This window comes from Leptonychotes weddellii, chromosome 10 (genome assembly GCF_054177405.1).
Source record: "Leptonychotes weddellii isolate Sample4059 chromosome 10, ASM5417740v2, whole genome shotgun sequence".
In the NCBI taxonomy this organism is placed as follows: domain Eukaryota; kingdom Metazoa; phylum Chordata; class Mammalia; order Carnivora; family Phocidae; genus Leptonychotes; species Leptonychotes weddellii.
This window is the reverse complement of record NC_138378.1, coordinates 42,871,756-42,880,007: the sequence shown is the minus strand read 5'-3', so window position 1 is coordinate 42,880,007 and position 8,252 is coordinate 42,871,756. Positions and strand designations below refer to the sequence as shown.

The 8,252-nt window shown below is 52.4% G+C and overlaps 1 long non-coding RNA gene across 1 annotated transcript in view; it reads left to right on the top strand.

Moving 5' to 3' along the window:
* Positions 1–461: 461 nt before the first annotated feature.
* LOC145723854 (uncharacterized) overlaps positions 462–8,252 on the top strand; it is a 13,426-nt gene continuing 5,635 nt past the window's right edge. The window contains exons 1-2 of the long non-coding RNA XR_014149182.1: positions 462–735; positions 6,589–6,635. This is a non-coding gene — a long non-coding RNA (uncharacterized LOC145723854). The remainder of the gene's footprint in view (positions 736–6,588; positions 6,636–8,252) is intronic.

Here is an 8,252-nt window from a genome sequence, read left to right as displayed (position 1 = left end):
AGCCGGGATGGAGCCCAGTGACGGCCAATCCCACAGGAGCTCTGGAGCTGGAAGGGCCCCTCACAGTTGCCCTGGGTTGGGTCAGAACGGCTAGGCTTTCCTATTCCCACCCAAATGAACCACTGGAGGTGTGATGTCCGGCACAGGCCATGACCGTGGCTGAGGCACATGTAGGATCACAAGGGCAATGACAGCAACAATGATGGCAACAGTAATAGTAATGTTTCCTTTCCCGAGCCAGAGGATTCTGGAGGTCACTTGAAAGGCTCTTTTACTTTACTTCAATTCCCTGGGCTCTGTCTCACTGAGGATGTCCATAGCATAGCCAACAGGACAGAGTCTGGGTGGCCAGGTAGTTCTTAGTCCTACGAAAGAGTGTTGTTAGACGCTGCTCAACCTCAGTTGATGCATAGCACGAGTACCTGCTCATGACGTTAATGTGACTTATTTCTTCGTTGTGTACTTCTATTTTTCAAAGCTTACAGGGATCAAAGCTTACCTGGCAGCTGGGGAAGCATTGTCTGCTACCAGTGACCTCTCGGCTTCTCCTGCTCGCCTCTGGTCCAAAGGCCACCCCAAGAGCTGCGAGTTCCAGGGGCCTGAGGATGGTGGGAAGCAAGGCCTCGCTCGCTGAGCTCAGATGTCAGTGTATTTGGAAGGAGGGACTGACCCCAATTCCTCATGCTTGATGGCCGGCCACGCTGCTCTGAGCTCGAGAGCCAAACCCTTTGGGAGGTAAGAGGGGCTTCCTTGCACACATGGGTACACGGATGGGTGCAGGGTGCTGACCTGGGTTTGTCAACAGACCTGGGTTCAACTCTGTGCAGGATTTCTCCCTCTGGTCTCACCCCTCCCCTTTTCCCATCCTGTGACCCCAGACCCTGCCAATTACAATGTGATGCAGCAGCTTGAATTGAGATCCACTTCCTACCTCTCCCTGGGGTATTTGCTTTGTAAGCCTCACTTCAGATTGTGGGATTAAAACTTTTGCACCATATCATAAGTCAGGCAGAAAAGGAGTGGAGGGCTTTTGAGGCTTTCTGACATCTTAAAAACAAGCAGATGGACATTGGGTTTGCTTGAGACAGCCCCTGTACATGCCCACTCTTCTGGGGTTATTAGTAACAGCAATGTTTTCTCTTGCACAAAAGTGTCCTGGTCTCAAAAATGATATCATCCCTCTGGTTACAGATCATTTTGGAAGAGCTTTCAAAAGTGTAGGGCTGGTCAGTTGTCCCTGGGGGACAGAGCACTGAAGTGTAGGCTTAGAGATGATCCTGTCTTCTTTACTGCTGATTCCGCAGCCAGCAGAACAATGCAGGTGCTCCATAAACAGAGTGGGTGACTTCCTCCTTTGGTCCCATTTTGCAGATGAGCAAGCCAAGGAGAGGAATCCTCACGTAGGCCCCCATTTTCTGATCTATGGCTCTTCCCCTGCTTGATGTGGCTGCAGGCAAGTCTACATTGAGACCCAGGGCTGGTTGGCCTGGGCAGGGCTCTCTGGGGTCTGTCAGGTACAGCAGGCCAAGCCTTCCCTCTGTTCTTCCATCACCAGTGTTGCCAAGGGGCTGGACTCAGTCCCCGTGACACTGCACGTCCTGGTCTCGATGCCACCATTGATTACAAGTCTGCACCCATGGAGTTGACTGGCCCAGGCATTCATCAAATGCACATAATTAGGCTTCCTGTATTGAATGCATTGAAAGTCTGAACACAGCGAGGAAAGGGAAATCTTTCTTCATTGGATGCACATTAGCAAACGCCTTCAGATGCAGGAGTTGTTAGTGGGACACCATCTTTCAGCAAATAGATGCATGGACGTGTGCTTTTGTTTTTTATTAAAGATTTTATTTATGTATTTGACGGAGAGAGACACAGTGAGAGAGGGAACACAAGCAGGAGTGGCGGAGGGAGAAGCAGGTTTCCCGCTGAGCCTGGAGCCCGATTCAGGTTCGATCCCAGGACCCTAGGATCCTGACCTGAACTGAAGGCAGATGCCCAATGACTGAGCCACCCAGGAGCCCCTGGATGTGTGCTTTTATATTTTGGGGAGAGAAAAATCCTTCCCTCGTAGACCTCATCCACTGGGTCTCCAGGGCTGCTGAGCCTGTAGACTTAAGGCTTGATTCAATTCCCTGATAGTTGGCAAAAAAGCAAAAGCCCTCATTCTAGAGGTAGGCTTCCTTATGAGAAGTGCAAATGCAGTGAACTTTGTTTATTCTGACTAATGTACTGAAGCCATAAGGGAAGATGGGTTTTGGTCCCAGTGTCATGTAAAAAGTTTGCTGTGCCTCATACATGTGGGGCCGGTGGAGGGGAGATGCCAGGTGTCTACGAAGATGAACCCCAGCTGTGGGGGATTTGGGGCCCACAGGCAGCCTCGTGGCGGAGGAACCAGGGCCCAGCTGTGCCCTTCAGTGACTTTAGGTCTAGGAGCCTTCCTGTCAGAGTCCTCCGGAGTTACTCCAGATGCCAGGTAAGTGCTGCCCTCGCCAGGGTTAGGAAACACAGGTGGGTTGTCCACCTCCAGCCTCCGGAAAACAGGCGCCTGTCAGGTGACATGGGTGACAACATGTCCCTGGCTTTGCAGGACAGAGGCCCTGTGTGCCAGTGGCTTTCACTGTGGTGCCGCCGGAAGGGCTTCTGGAGGGAGGAAGGCACGAGGAGAATTCCAGACCCCTCCTCACGGTGACACGGGACACTCGCTCCTCCTGTTCCATACAGTGGACATCTGTGGAAGAGTTCACAGAAGGAAGGAATCCACTGAAAAGCCACTTGCTGAACTGTGAGAACACTCAGGAGAGCCAGGATTTCGGTGGCCATGTTTCATAGCCAAGTGGCCTTCTGTATGCCCAAGTAACATAAAGCACCTTTGGTGGATCAGTGCTAGGCTTCAGGACTGTTATTGCGGTAGGATTCCCTTACAGCTGGCAAACCACATGGACAGAGCACAGGGCAGTCCAGGCCTCCTTGGCTGGGGCCAAGGATGGTTTGTCTACCTTAGTGAAGGACTAGGGCAGAGAGATGCATACTCATTCTTCTTTTGCTCCTTGTAACTTTGTTACATTGCTTTATAAGAAGTATCAAACTCACAGAAGAGGTGAAAGGGAGGGTGCCTCCCAGGAGTTGGGGCTGCTCCCTCCACACTTCTGGAGTCCTCCCCAGCCCTCCCTTGGTCAAGGGTAGCCTGAAGACAGAAGCACTATTTTTGGCCACATGGAGAGCCCTCTGGGTCTGCTCAGGCCCAGAGAACTAAGGGAGGGTGAGCATTCCTCTTGCTGCGGCGGATGAGGCCCCAGTGGGTGGACAGGAGTGAGCGGTGTGGAGATGACAGTGGATAACAAAGCTCCTGCTGGATGGGATCTGGGACCCTCTCCATCTTGGGGTCACCTGGCAGAGTCCTGTGCTCTCAGGGTGTGCAGCTGCAGTGAGGGGGAGTGTGAGAGCAGATGGTGGCCCCTGTTTTCAGACCCTCTATTGGGGCGGTCACATTCTTCCCCAGCCCTTCGTGGTATCCCCACTTCTCTCTGTCTGCTTTGACTCCAGATAAGCACCGGGCGGGCCTCAGCCCCATGTAGCAGTGATTTGGTGATGCCCGATCAGCGATGTGCTGGTTTGTGGGTCAAGGGCATCCGTGTTGGCTAGTTCATATGTTCAAATACATACATATGGCTAAAATGTCTGTGGAAAGAAAGGGTCTTTGACACACAGAGTTGAATATATTTATTTTAATATGAATAACTTCTTCCTGTCTAATTTTTATTCTTGTGTTTTCCCACTGTCCTTACAAAGGCAGTGGGCTTGATGGTAGTTAGAGGGGATCAAAACCCTGATGAGTTTCCCCCACCCTGAGCTGGCATTTTGCTGGGTCTAGGGGTGCCACAGGGAACAAGGTAGAGACCCTTCTAGCCAGGAAGAGTGGCTTCATGTCTGGGTCAGGGGATGGGGACTTCAGGGCAGAGGTCTGGGGCCTTGGAGAAGTCCTGGGGTTCAGGGAAGGCCCCAGGGCAGGGGGGAGGGGACAAAGTGCTCCTCCTGTCCTTCTCCTCATCCTCCCCCCACCTCCTCCTCCTCCTCTTCTTCTCCTCTTCCTTCCCCCACCTCCCTCCTCCTCCTCCCATCTCCTTCTCCTTCTCCCACCTCCTCCTTCTTCTGGTGTAGATTCTTAGTTAATTTTTATAATATTTAATTTCAAAAGACTAAGGTCAAAGTAGGAAGGAAAACAGAAGATAGAGAGACTTCAAAGACTGACCCAATCCTCTCACTTTTCTTCCTGGATGCAAAAAAGCCAACTCAACCGAACCCAACCCAACCTAACCCAACCCAACCCAACCCAACCCAACAAAAACCAGACCACACCAAACCAAAACCAAACCAAACTGCCTTAAGCCAACAGAAGAAACCTGGACCAAGGTCTTCTAAAGTGATGTGGATGCACAGGAGTGAGTCATCCATGGTACCTTCTGGAAGAAGTTAAAATAAAAGGAACTGGAAGCATGGAGGATGAGGATTGTCAACACCAAGGGCAAATGCACTGTCCACTTGGTCCTGGGAATAGGGTCTCTTGTCCTGCCTAAATATAATAAGGGTGGGAGAGAGGATCTGGATGATTCTTGCTGATCCCTTCAAGGCTAAGATTTGGGAGAGATTTTTCTTGAAATCTTCACTGGATGACAATAATGTGTCAGGACACATCAATTATATTCTGCCTCACATTTTATGGTTCTAATACTTGTAAAGTTAAAAATGTCAAATGTCATGAGATGGGGGGAAATCAAAGCTCTTCTACAATTAGGACCAACCTTGGGGAATTGGAAAGACAGGTAGTAAATGGAAGGTCTCCCCACCAGGTGACCCTGGAGGGCTGGGTGGCAGCCTGTGTGTGCGGGAAACACAGTCTGAGCCATGTGCACTGTGGGGATATTGGTAAGCAAGCCTTTTAATTAGACTCACTCATTAATTTGTTGTTGTGACTGACTTGCTTTGCACCAGGTTAGCTAATGAAGTGACATTTGGGTATCATGTGCAATTATCAATGTTCTTTGACCCAAATGTTGACATTTTCTGGGGACCCCCATGCTAGTGATGAGCATATACAAACATGTTCTTGGAGTGCTTCACAACCATGAAAGTGGAAGATGTTCAGAGCATTTTACAGGCTTTTGTAAGTTACCGGTGGCTAATGAGGGTCAGGTCAGTTACTTGCCCAGCAGAGGCTGAAAGCTGCTCATGGCTACTAAGAACAGGATGTTCTGGAGTCTTTTATGACTCCAAGTCCAATGCCGGGCAGCACTGATCTGTGGTAAGATGTTCATGGGAGTCACATCGTTGGAGTGGGTGTGCGGATGATCCCGTGGGTGTTATGTTTTATGGTAGTGCTGTCTGAGGGCACCTGTAGAAATGCAGATTCCTTGGCCCTACCCTAGACCAGTGGAGTTGGGATCTCTGGGTGTGGGCCCCAGGAATTGCCTCTGCCACAAGAAGTACACATGCTCCCACTTGCCTGGAGTTAGCAGAGAAATTCTGGGGATCCCATGCAATCAGAATGCCCATGAAAAGTGGCAGCTGACAGGATGCAGAGGAGCTGGCATGAGTCAGACTCTTGCATGCTGAGTCACTAGCTGGATGTGTAAGAAATGGAGGGTGGAATTGGCTTTGGTCCACTTCTCCCTTGTGGGTGCGGGTGGAGGATCAGCTGGGAGGTGTGAGAGCAGCTATTTTGTGGGCAGATCCAGGTCACCAGGCCTGGGGATCCAATAGAGAGCAGCCTGTGTCTCTGAGGCTGGGGAAGGGCCCCTTGTCCCCCCTCACCTGGCTGCCTGTCCCTACCTGGCCTCTGACTTGCTCCTGTCTGCTGGAGATGGCTCAGACCCATGGGCAGAGAGACCCACAGGGGGCTGGTCCCAGACTTAGGGGAGGTCCTGCTGGCTCCACCAGGGGTGAAAGAACATCTGGCTGGTATGAGGAGATCCAAGAGGAGGAAACGGGCAGGTTTCTTGAGCAGCACGGCACAACATCAAGGAAGAGTGGGGCCCGTTTCCTACCATGAGACGTGGCTGTCTGCCCCCATCTACTCTTGCCTTCTCACATTTTCCAAATCCTTTTGATAAGGAAAAACCTGTGTCCTAAGATGGCCGATGGAGCCAGCAAGGGAGTCCCAGCCCCTGCTCCGGGGCTCTTCCGGGTTCTTCTCCCTGCTCTGCTTCCCGCGCGCACCAATCTGGGTTCTTCTCCCTGCCCTGCTTCGCGCACTTGCCAAAAGTGCCAAGTATGGGGAAGTAGAAGTGTATAAATTGCCCCTTTGTTTGTGCTCGGGGCTCAGACATTTGGAGACCACTCTCCTCTGAGCCCGCCAGCATTAAATAAACCTCCTATCCTCCAAGATCTCCGGGTGCCACTTGGTTCTTCCGTCGGGCGATCCAGTTCAGGTTCCGTAACATTTGGTTCCCTGACCGGGAAACCCAACCGCGCAAGCCCATTGTTGCCACTGGTTTGGGGGCAACGGCAGGGTGGTGACAGAAGGAGGGATCCTAATGGAGAAGGCGTGCCCGCCTAATTTTCGCCACTCTCCCGCCCCGGTTGCCTCAGGCCGGCCCCGCTCCACTGTTCCCGCTGGACTCAAGGAGACTTGGCAGGTGAGGACCTGGTCCTGATGTCGGATTCCGGTAAGGCCTGGGGCCCCAGGACATAGATAGACCCACCCATCGGGGGTGGAAGGGGACCCTGATCACCTCCCAGAGACCTCTTAGAGGTCTCACAGGAAGGGATTCCCAGGGAGGGAATGTAATAACTTCTGGAGTGTGAATGTGCAGTCCGACCCGGCTTGCTCAGTCGGACTGATTCTATGACTCCACGGGCGGCACCCTTAAGGTCCCCAGAAGCCTATGGAGTCTGAGTGGGCCTGTCTGCGATTCCGTGGTGAACGGCATATGGTCTATGGAGGCATCCGATCGTAAGTCACAATGCTGAGACCGCTACGGCTAAGCCTCACCTAAGCTCCTTCGGGACAGCCAGATGGGCATCTGATTGGTCTCCTCACCATATGAAGCACCCTCCCCTTGTCTGTCTCTGCGTCACCGCACATGTGAACATCACCGTGGGGTCAGATCAGAGTAAACCTACAGTTCTAGAGACCATGATCAAAAATTTCAAGAAGGGGTTTTCGGGAGGCTATGGAGTCAGGATGAACCCCGGCAAGTTGAGAACTCTATGTGAATTGGAATGGCCCACCTTTAATGTCTGGTGGCCTTCAGAAGGGACGTTGGATGTCCCAACGATTCGTCGAGTATGGCAAGTCGTAACAGGAGAACCAGGACACCCTGGCCAGTTTCCGTACATTGACTCCTGGCTAGGAAGTGCTCAGCCCCTTCCCCCCACTGGGTGCGATTCACTTGCAATAAGCAGGGATAGGCCAGGGTCTTAATCGCCTCATCCAAGCAACCTAAAGAAAATCAGCAAAAGCCCCAGTCTCCACAAATCCTAGCTGGAGATCCCGAGGATGAACTGATCCTGCCCCCACGGTACGTAACCCCAAGACCGTCTACACCTGGCCTTTCAGCTCCAGACACTCTGCCGCCGTCGGTTTCACTGGCGCCCCCAGGCCCAGAGGATCCACCGGCACCCCCAGGCTCAGAGGATCCACTGGCGCCCTGAGGCCCAGATCCACTTTCTCCAGGACTAGCAGCCAGGCTGTGCCCCAGGCCAGGCGCAAGCACCCTCCAAATGCCAGTACGAGAGATGCAGGAACCCGAGAGGCGGGATAAAGACGGGACGGTCCAATCCGGCCGTTCCATGATGTATTATCAGCCCTTCTCCACCACCGACCTCCTCAAGTGGAAATATAACACCCCATCCTACTCTAAGAAACCACAGGCTATGGTAGACCTCATAGAATCCCTCTTCCAGACTCATCGGCTAACCTGGCAAGACTGCCAACAGTTACTCCGCACCCTGTTTAACACAGAGGAAAGGAGGAGAATAATGAAAAGTCCATGACAGTACCTAGAAGAGCACGCACCAGCGGGAGTCATCAACCCTGCTGCCTGGGCTAATACGGCTGCACCTGAAGAGCACCCAGCATGGGACTTCACCACAACTGAGGGACAGGCCCACATCCACTGGTACCAGGAGGCCTTCCTCTGGGGAATCAGGGCAGGAGCTAAAAACCCCATGAACATGACTAAGGTATCCTGGGTCACTCAACAACCAGGGGAGTCCCCCGGGGACTACTACGAAAGACTATGTGAAGCCTA